Source organism: Schistocerca gregaria, chromosome X (assembly GCF_023897955.1).
Source record: "Schistocerca gregaria isolate iqSchGreg1 chromosome X, iqSchGreg1.2, whole genome shotgun sequence".
NCBI lineage: Eukaryota > Metazoa > Arthropoda > Insecta > Orthoptera > Acrididae > Schistocerca > Schistocerca gregaria.
The window spans coordinates 614,588,507-614,609,991 of NC_064931.1; the positions used below are offsets into that span (position 1 = coordinate 614,588,507).

General features: G+C 43.5%; 1 protein-coding gene across 7 annotated transcripts in view; it reads right to left on the reverse strand.

Annotated features, from left to right (window-relative positions):
- LOC126299402 (ATP-citrate synthase) overlaps positions 1–21,485 on the reverse strand; it is a 152,295-nt gene that overhangs the window by 95,394 nt on the left and 35,416 nt on the right. Inside the window, exon 1 of one of the 7 annotated variants that reach the window (XM_049991283.1) lies at positions 17,878–18,000. The exons of 2 other annotated variants lie outside the window; for them this stretch is intronic. The gene's annotated coding sequence lies outside the window, so the exon portion shown is untranslated. Of the gene's footprint in view, positions 1–12,530; positions 12,826–14,185; positions 14,258–17,730; positions 18,001–21,485 lie in introns of those variants that run through there. 4 more of the 7 variants (XM_049991277.1, XM_049991280.1, XM_049991284.1 and 1 more) reach the window with 4 other exon arrangements.

Genomic DNA, 21,485 nt, shown 5'->3' on the forward strand with positions numbered 1-21,485 from the left:
CAAGAATCTGCCCACTATTGATCAAAAAGGGATTTGACGTGAGGCCCAAGATCCGCCTCCGAATGGGTAACAGAGAATGCGGTGTAAGCGGCCGTTTCCCCCCACCCTCCACCCCTGCCAGATGATCAGCAAGTTCATTACCAAGGATACCCATGCGGCAGGGAACCCAAAGGAAATCTACCAAACAAGCAACATCGCCAAGATAGGTGAGAAGGTCACAAATGGCAGAGACCGTGGGGGAGGGGGGGGGGGGGGAGGACGACACCGAGCAATAGCCTGAAGGTCACTCACTAAGTCCGTACGCAACAAAACTCTGGTGAGGGAGGACCATTTAATGAAGCAGAGGGCCTGACAGGCGGCCATGAATTCTGCAGTAAACACCCAACACGTGGCAAAAGGTGGCGTTCCAAGCCAACAGAAGACATGAAGACATATCCCACGTGATCAGCGGATTTGGAGCCATTAGTGAAAAAAAAAAAAACAATGGTATCCTGAAACTCCTGTAAGAGTGGGCAAAACACATAATTGAACAACATTGGAGCAACGGAGGCCTTTGGACCCTGGAAGGGATCCATCTGAATCTGGGGCTGAGGCACTATCCAAGGGGGGTTGCTGGGAGAAAACGTGGGGAAGAGGACAAGGAAGGGAGATGGAAACAGCCACAGACAGAAGCATGGCGGAGCCCAATTGGCAAATCCACTCAGGGCTGGTAGCAGGCTGGTGACGACCTGAAGCCAAGGAAATTAATGGAATAGGAGGGGGTGAGCAGGGGAAGAGTAGACAATAATGACACAGGAAACCAGGAGCTGGAACTGCCAAACTGAAAGGAGTGGGATCCAAGCATCAACCAGAAGACTATAGACAGGGATAAAGCCACCATTGGCTAAAAGGATACCACGATGGCGAATTGGGTCCAAGAGGAGCCGTGTAGAAGGGGCAGCTGGTCCATAAACTCGACAGCCATAGTCACTCGACAGCTACAGTCCTGGTGAGACAGAACTAACGCACCATAAATGTGGAGAAAGGTTGAATGATCTGTGTCCCAAGAGGTGTGGGCAAGGAAGAGAAGGACACAGTTTACGAGAACAGCCAGCCATCAGACAGCATATATGGGGCAACCAAGTAAGCTTGTTGTCTAAAAGAAGACCCAAGAAATGTAAGTGACAGACCGTGGTCAGGTGATGGGTGTCGAAATAGAGCTCTGGATCAGGAGAGACCACAGTATGGCGACAGAACTGCACCACCCTCGAATTAGGGGAAGAGAACTGAAAACCATGCGAGACTTTCCACGTGGATGGCACCCTGGGGCTGTTGCTCTACGGAGGCCACCGAGTGGGAGCTAGTCCAAATACAGAAATCATCCACATACAGAGTAGGAGTGACCAACGGTCCAGCAGAGGCCAGAAGTCCATTAATAGCGATGAGAAAAAGGACACTTAATACGGAGCCCTGTGGAATGCCATTCTCCTGGGTCTGCAGAGAGCTGAGAATAATGCCTACCCAAACTCTGAACGACCTGTGGGACAGGAACTGGGAAATAAAACTCAAGAGGGGGCCCAGAAGAAGCCATTCATGGAGCGTAAGTAGGATATGATGGCACCAAACTATGTCATAAGCCCTATGAAGTTCGAAGAAAACTTCAAAAGGGTTGCACCACTGAGAAAAGCCTTGCTGAACTGCAGTTTCAAGTTGAGGTAGATGATCGATCAGAGACCATCTCTCCCAAAAGCCGCACTAGTAAGGACATAAAAGGTCCCAAGTTTTGAGGACTCAGCAGAGCCTACGAGCCACCATTTGCTCACGTAACTTGCAGGGGACATGGATCAGATTGATGGGCTGGTAACTATGAAGGAATAACAGATCCTTGCTGGACTTAAGGACAGGAACCATAAAACTTTATCTCCATTGAGAGGGGCCAATACCTTGGAACCAAATACGGTTAAACACCTGGAGGAGATATTGTCAGTGCGGAGGACTGAGGTTTTGAAGCTATTGGTTATGGGTCGAATCAGGGTCAGGGGCTGAATTGTGGAAAGAACAGAACGCCAGAAGATGTTCCTACTCAGTAAAAGGTTCGCTGTAGGAGAAACGGGAAAATATAACTGAGAAACTTCAGCCCATTGTTTCCAGACAAGGAAGGCAGCTGTACAGGAGAATGATGTAAACGGCTTCTAAAAATGGGTCACTAGGTGTTCTGCAAGAACTGAAAAGGCCACAACAGACGGAAAGACCCTGTATAGAAGACTGCCACTTATAACCTTGGAGGGTGTGGAGTGTAGCTTTGGTGCGAAGACGTTTCAAGGTAATAAGACTGGTAGAGGATGGGCTTAAAATGTTGCAAGGTGCAATGACAATCAAGGATGCTGATGGAAATAGCTGTGCTCTACCGTGGACCTAGTCGATGGTGGATGGGGCCGATTGTACAGGTAATGGCAATGTCGGCAGTGTGAATTATCTTATCGGACATATCACGGACGACTTTAACAATAAAACCTGACAAAGAAGGTGTAAACACGACCTAGGAGGTATACATAGACCAGTCAGCACGATGGAAACCCCAGCAGGGTAACGTGGCCGTTGGGAGGTTGGAAGGGAACAAGACAATCAATGGGAAGTGGTCACTATCACGGTGGTCATCGTGAAGCAACCAGTGTAAGAAAGGATGAAGGGAAGGGGAAGTGAACGAAAGATCAATGGCACAGAAAGTACATATGCGGCACTAAAATGAGTAGGGGAACCATCATTAAGAAGGCACAGGTCGTGTTCTGCAAGAAATTAGTCAATGAGGAGCCCTGACTACACAAAAAAAGCACTTACCACAAAGGGTGATGGGCATTGAAATCCTCAAGGTGGAGGAAACGAGGTGGGAGTGGCTGAAGGAGGGCAGTTAGGACAGCAGGTATAGATGGCCCGTAAGGAGGGAGAGCTAGAGACTGCAAATGGTGACCACATAGTCCAAGTGGACCCAGACAGCAACTGCTTCCAATATGGTACAAAGGGGGATCCATGTATTAACAACATCCATATGGACCAAAATGCAAACGTCACTAGAAGCCCTCAAAAAGCCAACCAGTGCTGACAAATCATGGAACCCACAAACGGTCAGGGAGTGAGTATCAGCAAAAAGTGATTCCTGGAGGAGGACACAAGGTACCACGGAAATAAGGGATTGCAACTCTGGGATTTGACGGTAGTATCCATAACAGTTCCACTGAATAAACATGGAACAGGGACCCAAATAGGAGGCGAACAGGCTGGAGCCAGCCACGCCACTGGGTGACCAACCATCACCAATCAGGACAGGGTGACATCCTTAGGTCATATTCAGGTTGTGAGGAAAGAGATGGCACCTCTGGGGCAGCGGGAGTCTTGTCCAGGGATTTATGTTTTTTTTCTCTCTCTCTTTCATATGTCAAGTAGAGTAGGGCATGGAGGGAGAGCAGACATCTGCAGGACCCAGAACTGAAGGAGGGCGGGTTACCTTGGGGTGCAGAGACTGCGGGTCCCCCAGCCAAGTTCTGGTAGCAGGTCTTCGGCAAAGATGATGGGGGAAGAGTCCCAGGAGGGAGTCCCATCAATGGCAGGTGCTGAAAATTGGGTACACTTCTCTGGCCGGGGAGGGGGGCAGCACTCAGAAGCAAAGGCATGGGAACTGCAGGGGAGGAGGAAACGATAGGGGGGGGGGGGGGCAGAACTGGGCTAAGAAGGAGGGTGGAGGGGAAAAGTACATAACACAAGTAAAGTTAGATGTCACCGTCACAGTGTGAAGTCCGTAATACTTCGCCGAGCCTCGGTGTAGGATAAACGATCAAGGGACTTATACTTCCCCTTGTTTTTCTTCTTATAAACCAGTCAATATGGTTAGTGTGGAGAGTGCCTGCACATATGGGTGGCGGAACACAGAGACTCACCTCATGGAGTGGGAGCCCACACCCACCACACAGAGAGTTTGCCATACAATGTGAAGACATGTGCCCGAAATGCAAACACCAGCTCATGGGTGGTGGGATGTATGGTTTCACGTCACACTAACAACACATAACCTTGACCTTCTCTGGGAGGGTACCTCCCTCAAATGCCAGAATAAAGGCTCCAGTACTGGTGTGATTGTCCTTATGATCTTTCTGAACACACCGACGAAAATAAATGCCCCATCATTCCAGATTGGCCTGGAGTTCCTCATAAGTTTGAAGAATAAAGTCCTATGAAAAATGACTCCCTGAACCATATTCAAAGACTAGTGGGGAGTAATGGACACATGGACTTTGTCAAGCTGGTGACAAGCACGGCAGGCTGTAGATTAGGTGGCAGAAGAAGTTCTGATCAACATTGAACCCGACCGCACCTTACTCAGATACTCCACTTCGCCAAACATGCCTTCGATATTTTCCACAGAAAAAAAAAAACCGGATTGGTGGTGGTGAACCTGTATCTGTTAGCCCTAGTACAGAGCAGGTACTGGGGAAAGTGTTCCATCCCAAGCTGGTGAGCCCAGCCCTTCTCCCTAGGCGTAGCCATGGAAAGGAAGGCCACAGGATTGTAAGAATCAGCATTAAATGATCCATTGCCAACCAAAGAGACGGTCAGAGAAGAAAAGCTAGTGTTTTCCAGTTTACTACGTTTCATATGTAAAGTATCCGCCCTGATACCACCCACTCCAAGCAAGTCGGAGTGGCCGAGCGGTTCTAGGCGCTTCAGTCTGGAACCGCGTGACCGCTACGGTCGCAGTTTCGAATCCTGCCTCGGGCATGGATGTGTGTAATGTCCTTAGGTTAGATAGGTTTAAGTAGTTCTAAGTTCTAGGGGACTGATGACCTCAGATGTTAAGCCCCATAGTGCTCAGGGCCATTTGAATTTGAACCCAAAGGGGGCCAAAAACGCCTAAATGGAAGGCTGAAAAAGAAAAGATAGGGGGACAAATCCGGAAGGAATACCTACGTAAGAAGACCGTGAGCGTGGAAGGGGGGGGGGGGGGCAGAGGGGTAGAAGGGTGGACAGGGAGGTAGTGGTATGGGGAAGGAAATGCATCCCGGGAAGGAAGAATGGGCCACAATAGCTTGTGAACCCATGTGCGCCAGGCACAAACTCACGAAAGAACTGAGTCCCCTAGGCGGCGGGGGTGCAGTGATGTTATAATCGTCTTCTGGAATCTATTCACATGCACTACCTGCGACATTAAATGATATTCCCCTGACACGCCTCTTCAAAAAAAAAAAAAACTTAAATATATTAAATATGTATGGCGCACTATTAATATCGTTCACAATAAGAACGACCCAAGTGCTTCAAAAGTACTTCCGTCTGCCCATATCAAGGGAAAAATGTTTAAGCACACCAACTGATCAAGTCTAAGTGGCCACAGTTTCACATGCCCGTCTATACCGAGCTTTTCTCGTAGGAAGGAAAAAACCAATTACCTGCACATCCAACATGAAACATGATCAGCATTTGCACGACATATACCAACCACGCTCAATACAGACACGCGAGCACGATATGAAAAATCATCCATCACAACAGAATTCTTCTACGAGCCTACTGTGTTCATTTAGTTGTACAAGAAAGCAAATTATTTCATTTTTGAATTCCATCAACCGTTTTCCAGCATTTAATTACTTTCACTCCACCGCTAATGAGATGCAATTCTTTGTTCAGGGTAGTGCAGGTACATTTACACTCCGTGGGCCACCTTACGGGGCGGAACTTTGTGTACCTCTGTAAGTTCCCTACTTTCCTGTTACAGTTAAGAACGGTAGGTTGTGACTACGTTATTTCGAAGTTCAGATGCGACACACACAATTTCGCACCCCTCAGCGTCGTTTCTTTGCATCCCCAGAAATTTGAACTAAGAGCATTCATCTTATGTGTACAATACACAATCGGTATCGTAGCGCGTGGCCTCCAAAGGCGTGTTGGAGTGGTCAGGCGCCTTGTCCCGCGTAGCGTAGCATTCTAGCTCCATTCTAGCTCCTGGAGCTAGGGGGATCACCTCTGTGACGTCTAGTGGAAAAGCGCGTGTCTGGAAACCAAGTGCGGGATCGGACAACGGGATCTTTCAGTCTGCCTTTAACCTAACCTTCACCTCTCAACGATGTGAGGATTCGCCGGGAACGACACAGGGTCCGGACTCTACGTTAAACGGGTAGGCCCCCTTTCCCTGCTAGGATTACGGACAGAGAACTAGCCAAAGTGGCGTCCAATTGCAAGACTTTTAGTTGGCCACTCAGATATATGAGGTTAGTAATTCTAACAACAGAAATAAGTATAGTAACGCCTACTTCGATTTGAAACTGTTTTTACTACTAAGATAAACATTGGTATTTATTAGTACTGTTGGAACAACTGACCAATATGGTGCACTGAACAACTAATTTGATATGTACTGCACACTGAAATTGTCTTAAGTTACAGCATTAATTATTAAACTGTTCCCCGTTTAACGCTCATCGATACCGTTAGAAACAAATATAATTTTCTTTCGGCCACTATATCAGTCAAAACAAGCGATTATCGAAAACTAAGAATACTGTATAACGATCCTCGTTCGGGTGGTAAGTTCTTATGAGACCAAACTGCTGAGGTCATTGGTTCCTAGACTTACTCACTAATTTAACGTACGCTAAGGACACCACACACACCCATGCCCGAGGGAGGACTCGAACCTCCGACGGGGGCAGCCGCGCGAACCGTGGCCAACCCCCCCCCCCCCCCCCCCCCCCTAGACCGCGCGGCAGTGTAGAAGGAATAGCAAGGTTTAACATCCCGTCAACAACAAGATCATTAGCAACGGAGTCCAAGCTAGCATAAGACAAGGATAGATATAGAAATTGGCTGCGTTCTTTCAGAGGAAACGCACCGGCAGTCGCCTTAAAGAGATTTAGGGAAACCGCGGTAAACCATAAATCTGTATGACCGGAAGAGTATCTGAGCCATTATCATCCCGAATGTGAATCTATTGTAACGACAGTTGCGTCACTTCGCTTGTTATTTTCATGAATATTCTGTACGTTTTCTATCTTGGTGCTGAGGAGGAACTCGAAAAAGTGAAGAAGTTTCTTTATTACCTTCACACTGCATTGTAGATTAAACAAAACACACGGCGTATAGTTACTACTATTATTTGTTTGGCCCGCGACACCTTTTGATGATCTTTACCCTATCGCCTGCAGGTGAACAGCCTTCTTGCGTTACTGAGGTCATAATGTAACGCCCCTTCTGCGAAGTGTTCCTTGTTGTTGCATATCAGTAGAACGGATACATCCTATTGATAATATCTGATGTAACACACGGAACACTGTGAACACCGTAGTAGTTTATTACGCTTGGTCGTAATGGAGGTATTATGCCGTCGCATTTCGCCGACCTTTGAACTGACTTACCAAGTCTGTTATAAGTGGCATCTACAGTTTAAAGAGGATTGCAAACCACGGTAGAACTTGGCTTTTTCAAATATATAATTCATTGCCTAAAGTGAAAGAAGTGACCATGAAGTGAAAAGAAACTAGCGTCAACCGAGAACGAAATCTTGCACCTTTAGCTTCATAGCCACACACTTACTCAGCGAGACACAAAGATTTTATACATAAACTACTACAATACTGCTGATTGTTTACTTACAAAATATACAGAGACATTGTCGACATCACAGTAGGTACACGAATAACTTTTCTAGCAACGTCTTACGTCGCAAGTCGACACAGGCAGAACTTAGTTGTGGAATATATTGTCCGAGTTTATCGATATACGGATCAAATGATAGTAGTAATAGTAAAGCAATTTTTTATTGTTTTAAGAATGCTTCAGTAGTGGCTCTGAAGCGAAAGGCGGTATTTAAAAATGCACTGACCTTAACGAGCTTTTATTGGGCAGACATGGAACTTCGGTTACTGTATGTTTGGCCTTCGTATTAGGTGCACACACGAACTAACAAATTTTATGGTTACGGTAGCACTACTGATTTTCGATGAGGTTAAGATTTGTATCATGTTTATTCTTCGATGTTTCGTTTGGGCAAGCACGTCTGAAGATGAAAATATATAATTTTGAAATCGATGAGAATTAAATACCATCATACACCAACAAAAAGGCTTATCCAATAACTGTTTATTAATAAAATACACCTGTAAGCCTCCTAAGGTTCTATCCATTAATATAAATCACACAAAACTCGTTAAGTTATCGTTAAGCACTCTGACTTTTTTAATATGACATCATATTTGTAGTTTCTACAAACGTGAAAATTTCTCCTTTCTGTATTACGTGGTAATGTACTCTACAGTTTTTTTTTGAGAGATACAAAAATAACAGTGACTGTATGCAGTGTGTTTTATTTGTTATACAATATACCAGATATTCTCCCAATAGAGAAAAGTCATTACTGAGGAAGCACGGATTCCACAAAGATTTGTCAAGAACAAGTGTACTTGTTAACACAATCATCCTAGCATTCCTTTGGAGTGATTTAGAAAAACATGTAATCTAAACCATGGTGGTCCTATGTTTTAGCCCAAATCCGTCCGATACGATACCACGAAGACTACCTGCTGTACAGATATTCGCCACTACGATTAACACACGCAGGGGTCTCTAGTAATTAGCAATGGACTTTACCGAAGACTCACTCGCGCTACAGTCCAAAACGATTCTGGAGACAACACACAAGAAACAAATATCAGAAAGGACGATAATTCCCTGGATATGCCAACTAAAAACCACACAAAACATTTCTACAATTGCGTCAAGTGCACACTAACATAATCATAAAATCATACATTTGTAGTCTGGTTGGACAGGGAACAACTCCCTAAGACCATATCCTGACAAATACTGTGTACAGAATGAAAATCCATCTATGTTCGCTATAGCATGCCTGTGACATACCGGACGTTGTGACTAAACGAGTGCCGTGTTTGAAGACCCGTATGTAGGCAGTTACTTAGCATGGCTCCGTCGGAGCTAGATCAACTTGCTTCAAGGCCGTGTAGCTAAGCTCTCTCTTCTGTTTCATTTTTTGATAACAGCAGATGCGCCATAGCCAGCAACTTGCACCCGCAGTCTCTATCAAAGACCTGAGAGCGGACGAATGTTCACTTACCATAACCATCCGGTCTGTCCATATATTGGGGTATTGGGGTGAATGTGTCGAACACACTATATATTCCTTTTCTTAAAGGCGGATTACCGATCAGGACACCACAATCGTGACGAAACAACAGGAGCAATACACGGGGCACGGGGACCTTTCTCCACTGCTCCATGCTCGAATCAACAATTACCTACCCCTACCACAGTCTTAATTGAAGACGTAGTTGATTCAACAATAATACACACAGCGCCCTTCCGCTGCGGTTGGTTCTATGTGCAATGAAAAGCTTGCTCCTAAACACTCACATCTTTCCCTACACTATACTCCGAACTCAGCTGCAGCACATAATGTCGCTATTTTGTTAATGAGTGGGTAAGCGTCCGACGTTCATATTTCCGTACGGGGCACGCCGTAAACTGTATGTTTCACTGAAATCAGTCCACTTACGATTAATACTAATGATGATCGCACCTGGAAACGCACTGAGCATTGCGATTTTTGTATTTTCACCTGTAGGGTCATCGCAAATACCCGTGGTAAATAGCTCAAATCATCAGCTTTGCCCATTCACTGCACATGGAAAACACAGAACGATCTGGCTGCATCTCTACTGCAGTTTATTGCCGCTCACGCTTCTTCCCAAATACCAACGCGTGCTAATTTTCATGGTCGTGGGTAATCATCATGTCTTACTGAAATAATGTGGAGCGCAATATTGTTTCAGAACTACCAGTACAAGGTTCAATTCGATCCAGACGATGGTACGCAAAGATTAACACAACGGACGCTTATTCTGAAGGACGGCGGTTCAAATTCCTGTCCTTCCATCCATATATAGGTTTCCAGTGGTATCCCTGCTTTGAAAGAGCACGACTGATTTTCTTCGCTTTCTCTCCCCAATCTAACGACCTCTTCGTCGACAGGACGTAAAACACTAATCTTCCTTCTTCAGTGCAACACGCCCTATAATCAGCGAGTTTTAGCAACTGCTCCTTTGTACAACGTATCAGCAGTATATACATACTCAAGTCGCCAACAGCCTAAACATAAATAAGGACGTTAAAACGCTACTGATCTTATTTCCTCATTTGTATGTCATTATACTCTTGCACGACACATTGCCTTAAAACATTCATATCAATTTATCGCAAAGAAGAGATGAGCTTAACACCATTTGCGTTGTATTAGGTTAATTCTACTGCCGTTGCATGGTGAAAAATTGACCAAAGTGCCTAGTGAATTTTCAGCGAGCTCATTATCAGTACTCTTTCGACGTAAAACCTTAACCCTGTGTCGAATAGCGTTCAGTACAGTGAACAGCGGTTAAAGGTCGCTTCTTTAGCATTTTCAATCAGGCCTGAGGCTGCAAATGCAACAGTTCACTGCAGTGGGCACACTCTACTGGTGCTGTGTCCTGCATGCATTTGCAGCGTCATGACTGATTGAAAACGCCAGAAAATTGACCATTAAAGGTTGTCTACTGCCGTGAAATTCATGCACCACAGGGTTAAAAGTCTGCTACGAGGGAACGACATGGAATACTCCATGGCTAAGATAAAGGAACCACCCTCAGTTGGGATTTAAAAAAAAAAAACACATTACCGGAAACTTAAACTAATACTGACGGGAAGGAATCTGCACTAGGATCCCTGGGGCTCCTGTGGGCACAGGACTGTTACGCCTCAGCTAACAACCGAACTACGTCTTAGCATGCTCTTAGAGCAAATGAAGGAAATCACAGCGGGAACCACAGTTCACGATAATTGAGAAAACTTCAATTCAGAGACAATTCCAGATTAAGTTTAATTCGTTACTTTAAAAAAACATATTGTATAGAACTCTTAACTCTCGCTTTTTATTCTCGTTTTCTCTTCAAACACACGCCACTAATGAGCAACCAATTGCTGATGATAGTTTTCCGCACCCTTCATAAAGTTCAAGCGTGGGAACACGGTATCTGCTTCCTGTTACTGTACAGGACGATCGTGTAAATATTATGGCTGTTGAAAAATGTAAGAAATCAAACCTGGTATCGTAAATTATCGAACCATAGTCAGGAAAGTAAATAAGTATCTTGTGGCCTTCAACTCTTTCTCGTTGCCACTGCTATGATGAACTTGGCAATTGCTAAAAGATGTACGTATGGGACGGCAACTGGGATATGATACACTAAAATACCAATTACTTATAACAAATGACAAAGCTAATTAACTGGCAAAGACGCCCACGAACAGTTACAGATAGTATGACCGTTAACTTCTGCGTACATCCTGTTGGAATGGGTTTCAGAGTGCAACTTCACTGAATATAAGTACTACAAATATCAACAGAAGAACAATATTTTTTGTGGGGCAGGAGGAGCAGCATCTGGGATATAAATGTGTGACGGACCGGAGGTGGGGGTAGGAATCTGCACTGGCGCACGTACGGATGTCCACGTCAACTGAAACGGTTTTTTGACTGTTCGAAGGTGTATATATGGAATCATACGACCTCTAATCCCGCCGTATGCTGTTGCCAGCAACTGCTTTACTTTTTATGTACGACACTGCTAGTCCGCTTATGGTTCAGTTTCTGGACGACATGCTACAACGTGAGGGTACACTAACGCCTTTGCCAGCGTTGTCCACGCACCTTAATCCTATTCAAATGTCTGCAATTCTATTTTAGAATGTATCGCAACTAATGTAGCATATGCCAATACTGTTGAATCTTACAGAGTCGCGATAAACTCACCCATTGTAGTGATAGAACAATATAATCTGCGACAAGTAATTTCGGTTATCTCATCTTTTCGTGAACGTTCCCAGAGGTGCGAAAATGGTCATGTCTTAAGTACAAGCTAATGAACATTTACATCTGTTTATACCAGAATAATATAATGTATTTGGAAACGTCGAAATTCCTATGTATGATAGTGAAGTGAATTAAAAGCTTAGCTTTTCATTATGTGCGATATCTCGTTTGATTCCATATTTCGAGAACAGTATTTTTATTATATTTGCGCATCCCGCGGGATAGCCGCGATGCCTGGGGAGTCTTGTCACAGTCCGCGCGGTTCCCCCCGTCGGAGGGTCGAGTGATCCCTCGGGCATCGTGTGCGTGCGTGTGTGTGTGTGTGTGTGTGTGTGTGTGTGTGTGTGTCGTCCTTAGTGTAAGTTAAAGTTAGATTAAATAGTGTGTAAGATTAGGGACCGGTGAGCGCAGCAGTTTAGTCCCATAAGACCTTACCACAAATGTACAAATTATTATATTTGCGAGACAGCACATCAGCTCCAAAACAAAATATTCCAAAAAATAAAAAGTAATCGTTGCAACATAGAACGTGACCTTATCCACCGCAAACCCTAAAAGGTATTTCTTTATTGACCAAATCACAACACCTAACGCTTAACCACACGAGAAGTCAGAGTAGTACATTTACGCTTTGCACAGCATAACTTACCGACAGACAAGTGCAAGCCCGGTGTTCACCTCAGTCCGCTGATTCGCAGTAGACTAACGCAGTCGGAGCCTCAGCACGACATTTACATGCAAAGGCTCGGGGTCATACGTGTTACATCAGGGGCGAGCACGCGACTGCTACTTGACTCAGGCTGGCTAGAGCAGATGTGGAGATACAAAAGCCAATGCTTGAAAAACAACTTTTGTTTCTAAGAAAGGTTCTGGCTTACAGGAAATTGCACAATACGCGTTTGCTGCGAAGTGAAAGGAAAGTGGCGACAGATCCCGACCGAGTCTTTCTGAAGACATAGGAGGAAGTTTGCTGCACCTCCGGGGGGGGTTCCCTTCTGATGGCGCCAAGTTCTTCGAACTCGCCGTTCTCAAAGAGGGGACACAGACTTTCTATATGACGACCCACCTAACTACTCTCACGGCAAACCTGCAGCAATAACTATGCGATTTTTGATTACAGAATACGTAATATGTTACATACAGTGTGTTTGCTCAGTGTTTGTAAATTGCATCATACAACTTACAATCCAAAATTAGATACAGTGGAAGCTTTTAGCAGCGAGAGTGGTTTTCGTACAGGACAGCAAACATATTCAAAGAAAGAATTAAACTATTATATTCTTCTTAGCGGGTCATGTGCCAGACAACCACATCCTCCTCCCTGCTGTCGTTCAGTTGTCACATCGTTTGCTCCATACCATTTCAATATGTTGCTCGCCAGGCTTTCTGTATTGTCAAGGTAACGTCGTTAGCGCGGTACTCCTCACTCCTCTCTTTCCTGCGTAGCATCAGTATCCTTTATCATTCACTAATATTTTGAGTTTTCCTTCTCTACTTAAAACTTATTTTCCTGATAAATATTCGCCAAACAAAAAATTTTGCATGTTACCCGTAATTATCATATACGACCGTCATTTTAAATAGTGGTCAAACTCATGTAGATGGGAGGTTTTGCTTTTAAGCAATTGCAAAGCCATCACACACTGATCGCTAGCGCAGTTGATTTTCCATAATCTCGTATTTATCTGAAGCGATTTCGTAAAACTGAAGAAAAGATAATCTGAATTATAGCTAAGCGCATCATTGTCTTACCGACGGAGAGAAATTTCATTCTGCTGCCATCTTCCTATGTAAGAGTCATTTTACAAGAAACAGAAATAAATACTTTGTATATTTTTCCTTCGCACTCTTCAAGTTTTCCAATTTTACACGTATAACCATCGACTCAACATAAATTTGAACTAAAGTTTCTGTTGAATCAACGATTACTGTAACAGGATGTTTGTATGTATGATTTTGTCTTGTTTCCACAATTAGTGAAACATTCTGTAGGAACGAGAATGTATGTATTGTATGCACTGACAACTTTGACGTGAATATGCACACGCCGACCACTGTCGGTAAGGGGAAAATCAATTTTCTCCTTGCTTTGTGCTTGTGCTTTGTAAGCTAAAGCCTACATGCCTATCACGGCCGAAGGCTTTAACAGCAATTGCGACTACCGCCTGATAGTAACCTTTTGTTATGGAAGCCAGCTCACAAAAAAATATTAGCAGAACGTCACATTTGTATCAATCTTAAATGTTTTGAGCTTTCGTATGGAAACTTAAAACCCATAAACGACATTATTAATATGTAACTTACTTTTAGAAACGGTGGACGTACACATTCCAACAAAACAGAATAATGCCTAAGTGAAAGAAGAATTGTAGTTCCAGTTGCACGATCATGCTGACTAGCCGTCTGGCATCTTCAGAGACAAAAGCGGGCAACTTCATCGTTACCACAACAACTTTTGCTGGCAGTACAAAGTCCGAACGCCTTTCACTTTTCTCCCTGTACATTTGTGTACCAACCTGCTTTCGCGAAAGGCTCGCACTTTCTTCGGCCGTGGTATGTAAGCCACAAGGACACGACACTTCTGGAATGGACAACAGCGCAGGTGGCCTAACAGATTAAAATCCCGTTCTCTGCAGACGGCTATAACGCCATCTAAACAGTGATGCTCAAATATGTTCCCACCATTAAAATTTGTACGTTATAATTATATACTAACAATATGCCCAGTTACAAATAATGGCGTACTAGTTACAACTAATGCGATTCCATGCATTTAATCTAGTAATACCTATTAATGAGACATGTGAACTCCACACCTACGATTGTCGTCATTTTTGGGACTGTTTTTCGAGTCGTTTTGGTGCACTTAAAAACGTGTGTGTCACGTCAGTGAGGCTGAGATTGTCAGGCAGTCGCCAAGGTCAGCTACACAGCACAAAAAACGAAAAAAGAAAGGAAGTTCTCTGCAAGCTCTCGCAGATGATGACCTTGGAAAAAGTTCCCTCTCAGGAGATCCGAGTGCATGCGTTGGTGTGCATCTGTAATCAATCACACGTTACTGTAGTTTTACAACAATGCTTATTTCACTAGTGATGCGAGAGTGTTAAATTATGGAACAGCCGAACACGAACATATGTCGAGGACCACAGACGGTTTCCAAGGAAACGCCAGAATATTGGAAAATTATTCAAAACTTTGGGAAGAAACCACTGACAGAATAATCTTACATGTTCAAGAAAAGCAGCGCAATATTTAAGGAAACAAACCAGGCTGCTGAAAGGCCACAAGGCACATTCCAACGGAGGCAGGAAAAATGAGTGTACAGCTACTCAAAAGTTATCCTGCCTCCCATGGGACCCACACCACAGCTGGATGAGAGACTATTATGAGTTCCAAACATTCAGAAATGGCTAATACATCAGTTGTTCGGGACTGCATATCTGTGCACACATGGATGGTAACCGTAACTGGGTCTATGGTACTTGCTTGAAAACCACTCTCACTAAGAAAAGTCTTAAATTTTCAGTGCCTTCTTTATAAACTTGTACATTGTCTTGAGAGGGACGTCATCAAAATGACAACTCACGAAGTAGTATTAAAATTAATACTTCATACTAAAACCTATCTTACGAGAGTCATCCTATCAGAATTAATGAACTAAAAACAGAAGTAAACCTCTGCCACCGATACAATGGTTTTTTATCAGTGTGTCTCCCGCGTATTGCATCACACAAACTTTGACTCTTACTTATCAGTCATTTCAACGAAAACAAGCTTCAGCGCTGCAATGATCGTTTATCTAACAGGTGTATTAAGTCTCTGAATCGCGCCCAACTGCGACATCATATCTTTCCGTTACAGTAATAATGTAAACAACCTTTCTTTGGTATATTGTAAAATGTCTAGAGGACGAACAATACCACAATCATGAAATATTTATCCTAATGTGAAAGCACACAGACCCTTTGATCAGCTTTACACCATTTTGTGGCCACCTCCCCATTCCAGATTGTTGTTCGGTAATGGGTTAACCTGACACTGCGTAATTAAATGTTTAATTCCTGTTATTGCTTTCCGAAGTGCTTGTTGGAACTTCGACCTAGTGTGTATCTTCCCTTACAAGTAATTTGTAAAGATTTAAAATCTAGTGTTAACACCCTTTGACCTTGGTTAACCCTCAGCTCTGAACTCATTCAAGCAAAAAGAGCTACCAACTCGCATCACAATACCCAAGGTGAAAACTGCAAGGCTCGGGTTTCCCTAATGGCATTATATCGCTTGACTGTAGTGCTTAACAAGCATTTTATGGTTATTGTCTTGCAACAGGCAGCAGACTTCCGTTATAGATGCGATAAAGCGAAAAGTTAGGTATGTAACAGTACCATTCTAAGAAATTACGTTTATCTGCTAATGACCTTGGGAAAGATTTTCATTTGTTCCTCAGCATTTACTGCAAATATCTTAGAACCATGCAGGCGTATTTACTCAATGAAAGAATAGTCTTGGACGTAGAAATGCCATACCCCGTAAAATCTCCTGCAGTCGACTATGGTAAAATATGACGGCAGATTACGATCTATCAAATAATAATAATAATAATAATAATAATAATAATAATAATTATTATTATTATTATTATTATTATTATTATTATTATTATTATTCTAACATCTTGCACGTGCGCCATTTCATTTTCAGATAGATTGTCATACTTTCAGAATAAATCGTTCACTCTGCTGAGGAAAGTGCAATGTTTTTGGAGTAGCACACAATTCAGTTTCAGGTAAAATATTCACTTTCGAAAGCATTCCTAATCTGTAGCCAAAACTTATTTCTGCGATTGTCTTTCTGGTGTATTACAGCCGCACATTTGCCTAGCTAAACTACGACTATTCCTAACAGTAATTATGATATTACAGAATAGTCTTGTAAGTAGACTATTGTGAAGCCACAGTTGGTAATGCAATACTGTCTGGTACAGGCTTAGGCTGTTGATAACATCTAACGGAATGACGGTGTGCCCTCTAAACTAACGACAAGGAAAAGCATTCGCAATAAACCTACTTTCGTTTTCGAGGGATAGGAAGTGTGGTTGTTCCTTCGAGGTCAAATCACAACGAAATACAGCGTGCAGTACTACAGAGATCAAACTGAGTAATTGAAAACCTCACTGACAATTTGGCGCATTAATAAATGACATTACTACAATAGCATTATCTCTATTTGTCGTGTTCTGAATCGTCAGAAAAGTCTATTACAGGTGTCTGAATGTTTTACGTTTACATCAGTAATCGGCTGTCAACATGTAGGTAACAAACAAGCTTAACGACCTCAAAAATTTCCACTGACGTTGTATTCATTATGGAATTGGTTGAAATCATGTGTATGACTTTCAGGATTTTAACTGTGTTTGACCTCATCTGCAGGACCTCTCACCCATAAATCGTCGTTTATTTGAAAATGGTAACATACGTTTCGCACACACTATAAATACGTTAAAATCCACCAGCGGCAGAAGGGTTCTTGCAGATAAGGGCTGAAGGGAAATTTTCTGTGTGTTCCAACACTCGTTGCTTTTCTGCTGCAGTGGAGACTGTTCAATAGCTTTTAAGGTAATATCGCGCAGTAAGAGAATGAGGAACGATAGAAACTTAAAGCACAGTGGTACCACAAGATAGAATTACCACATGCAGCAAAGTTGCAGAAGAAAAAGGAAACAATAAATCACGACAATTCAAACAACAAGCCAATCGTGCATTTATCTGATTCCAATATTAATTGGTTGCTTCTTACAACATGATTCGTCCCCTTACAAGCTGTCAGGTAGTTTCATGTAAGGAAATACGTACTCACATAAATGTTCGTATAAGTGCCAGGCGTAGATTGGATAGTAATCACTTTCAAAATGTGTTCAGCGTCTGAACGTACGACAGTCGCGTCGTCGAAACTAAAAAGCTACGTGAAAGACTGCACAGGCTGTCGAGGCGCCTACTTACAGGTCTGTTCGACGCGGCGGCGAGCAGGGAACTGGCGTGCAGCGGCGCTCGGGGGGGCCGTTATAACGTGAGGCCGTGATAACGGACTGACCTCAACACTATCAACCAAAAAGTGTATCTGGCTCAGGCAGAGCTCTGCCTTCAGTCACATGTGGATCTGCTGAGCGTAGATAACCTTGCATGATACATTTACGTGGCGAGCATGGAGAATTGCAAAAGCCTAACTTATCAACGGCGTTCGACACGCCGGGAGGCAGCGAGTGCCACGTAAGATATGGCGTGATGAGAGCCATTCCCAAATCAGTTCACCACCGCGTAAGCAAAATTCATTTAAACGACATGACACTTATATGTATGTTGATTTTCGTAAATACAATAGAGGTATAATAATTCATCAAAGCGCGTACAAATCCAACCTATGATTGCTTACCAGCAGGTACCATCATAACATTTTGAAGCTACTCGAGGCTAGACGATGGACTCATATGCAGCTTCATATTAATCCAATAAATTTTCAGATGGTTTGCATGACCGCCTGTCGCTGGGTATGTCATACCCGGCATTAGACCAACAGATCAAGTAGCATCTAGCACTCGATTTACCATGATACATGGCCTGGATCCACCACCGCTCTACTGCAACGCGCAGTTCATATATTGGCCGGGATTGCATTGAAGTACGGGCTATATTTCGAACTTCTGAAAAACTTTGCCAATCTTGGCGATTTTGCGTTCTTTTAAATTTGGCGTGCATTTTTCGTTGCTTCTGCATCAGCGAACTGACATGTTTTGTGTACCATGGGGGATCAGTACCACCCCTTATTAATTTATGTTGTATATATCTTTCAACTGCCTTCGATAATATCTCCTTGAAATCATTCTACAGCTTTCTGAGCTTATAAGATCGGATCAGAACGAGTGAAGACTGTCACTTAAAAAGGCGTTAAGAGCATTTTTATCAGCTTTTTGAAATATATATATACTTTGCGTTTCTTTTTGATGGTTGTGGGTGTTAAGGTATTCACCCTATCAGCAACTGCCTTGTGGTAGCTAATCCCTGTATTCGTCACGATACTCACTATTTGTCCAGTGTTATTTGTCACTAAAAGGTCAGGTATGCTTTCGCAACCGTTTATGCTTCGAGTGGCCTCATGAACTCCAAAATAATTTTCTGAGAATGCATTCAGTTCAATTTTGGATGACGTTTTATGCCTGCCGCCGGCTTTACACGTAAAATTTTTCCATCATATCGAAGGTAGATTCAATTCACCACCGACTGTAATTATATGAGTGGGGTATCTATTTGAAATGAGACTAAAGTTTTCTTTGAACTGTTCAGCAACTATATCTTGTGAGTCAGGGTGTGAGTAAAACGATCCAATTAATAGTTTAGTCCTATTGTCAAGTATAACCTCTACCCATACTATTTCGCAAGAACTACCAACTTCAATTTCACTACAAGGTAAACTACTTCTGATAGCAATTAATAATCCGTCACCAACTGTATTTAATCTATCCTTTCTGAGCGCTGTTCGGTAATTTGAAAAAAAATTCAGCTGAACTTATTACCGGCTTTAGCCAGCTTTCTGTACCTACAACTATCTGAGCTTCAGTGCTTTCTATAAGGGCTTGGAGCTCTGGTTCTTTCCCAACACAACAACGACAATTCACAACTACAATACCGATCGTTTCTACAATTACCTTACTGTGTTTTATCTGCCCCCTTTTAGATGGACGCCCTTTCAATGGTTTCCTGAGATCCTCTAACCTAAAATCTACCCAGTTCCTTCCATACAGCCCCCGCTACCCGTGTAACCGCTTCCTGTGTGTAGTGAACTCCTGACCTATTAAGCGGAACACGGACCACCGCCACCCGATGGCGCAAGTCAAGAAATTTGCAGTCTACACGGTCACAGAACCGCCCGAGCCTCTGATTCAGACCCTCCACTCGGCTCTGCACCAAAGGACCACAGTCGGTTTTGTCGACTATGCTGCAGATCGTGAGCTCCGGATTAATCTCGCGAGAATGGCAGTCTTTACCATTTCCGCTAGCCGCCCGAAACCAGTGAGATTTTCTTCCGACCCAAAGCGACACACATCACTGGAGCCACCACCTGAAGTTGGCTGCACTCTGTAATCTTCATGGCATCCGGAAGCACCCTTTCCGCATCCGGAATGACTTCCCCCGGTACGCACACGGTGTGCACACTGGCTTCCTTCGCAGCCATGTTCCTAAGAGGCCCCATTACGCGCCTAACATTGGAGCTCCCAACTACTAGCAATCCCACCCTCTGTGAATGCCCAGATCTTGCGGGCCGAAAAGCTTCCTCTACAACAGGATGGACGACTGCATCCGGCTCAGAGGCTTCGTCAGCCACAGTTAACGCCCGAAACCTGTTCGTCAAACAAACCGGCGAGACCCTACGATCGGCCCCTCTGGAAGTGTTTCGCTGCCTGCCAGACTTTGGAATGATCTCCCACTCAACATTAGTGCAGGCAGTACCCGGGGCAGCAACACCAGTGGACCGATCGTTGGAGATATGGGACGTGCTAGACGTCCCTCGCATCCCCGCGTCCGACCCCCCACAGTGATGCCCCTTGGCAGCAGCCACAAGCTGTGTGACGGAAGCTAACACAGCTTGGATCTGTGAGCGAAGGGTCACCAACTCAGCTCGCATCTGTACACAGCAATCACAGTTCCTGACCATTACTGAAGGAGTTCCTGTTTGAAACTCGTAAAAATATGTAACAAACAAACGAACGGTGTACTCGGCTTATTAGCAGCAGGAACTCGAGATGCTCTCTCACTGACGGTTTAACCGACACTGATATTCACCAACCAAAACAAACAAAAGCCTGTACGATACGAGGATCGATTCATTCACAATAGCAGTTACGTGAACCGATTCAGTGTTTTTCACGCCTAGATTGCATATATCGGATACACACTTAGGATATATGTGTTGTGAAGATTGTGGAGAATAAAAGTCGCTTTGTCTGTTAATACCATCTTGAAGATACTGGAGGACCCTAAACACAGAATTCTGAGATATACATAATAATGGTTAGAAAATAATATTTAGTTATTGCCATTAACAACTTACACTTTAGAGCAGAAACTTAATCTCATTGCAACTGCTGAAAGTGACAACTAACAGTATCAAATGTATGCATCACAACATAGCATAAAATATTGATGTACATTCTCAAGTAACCCAGTTGTGAAATGAGACCGGCATTAGGACCTTTCCGCCAAGTTTCTCTTCCATTTCTACTTGGAGTTTAATACAACAATTACTTCATGTAACCCCATAGATAAAACCCGTAGGAGGAAAATCCAGCAGCCACAATAACTATATGTAAGAACATCTTCCAATACAACAGTCAGGTGTATATGTTGTTTCAGTGATCAAGAAAAGTAATATCAAAGTGAGCTGGTGCTCCATCGTATTGAAACCACCTATTCTTGTTGACTAGAGGTACAGTCTCAAACAACTGTTTAAGTACATCTCGAATGAAAACCATATAAACATGCACCATCCAAAAGGAATGGCTGCAAATAAGAGCCAATTAGTTTACCTACAACAAATCCATCTCTGCTCACGATTT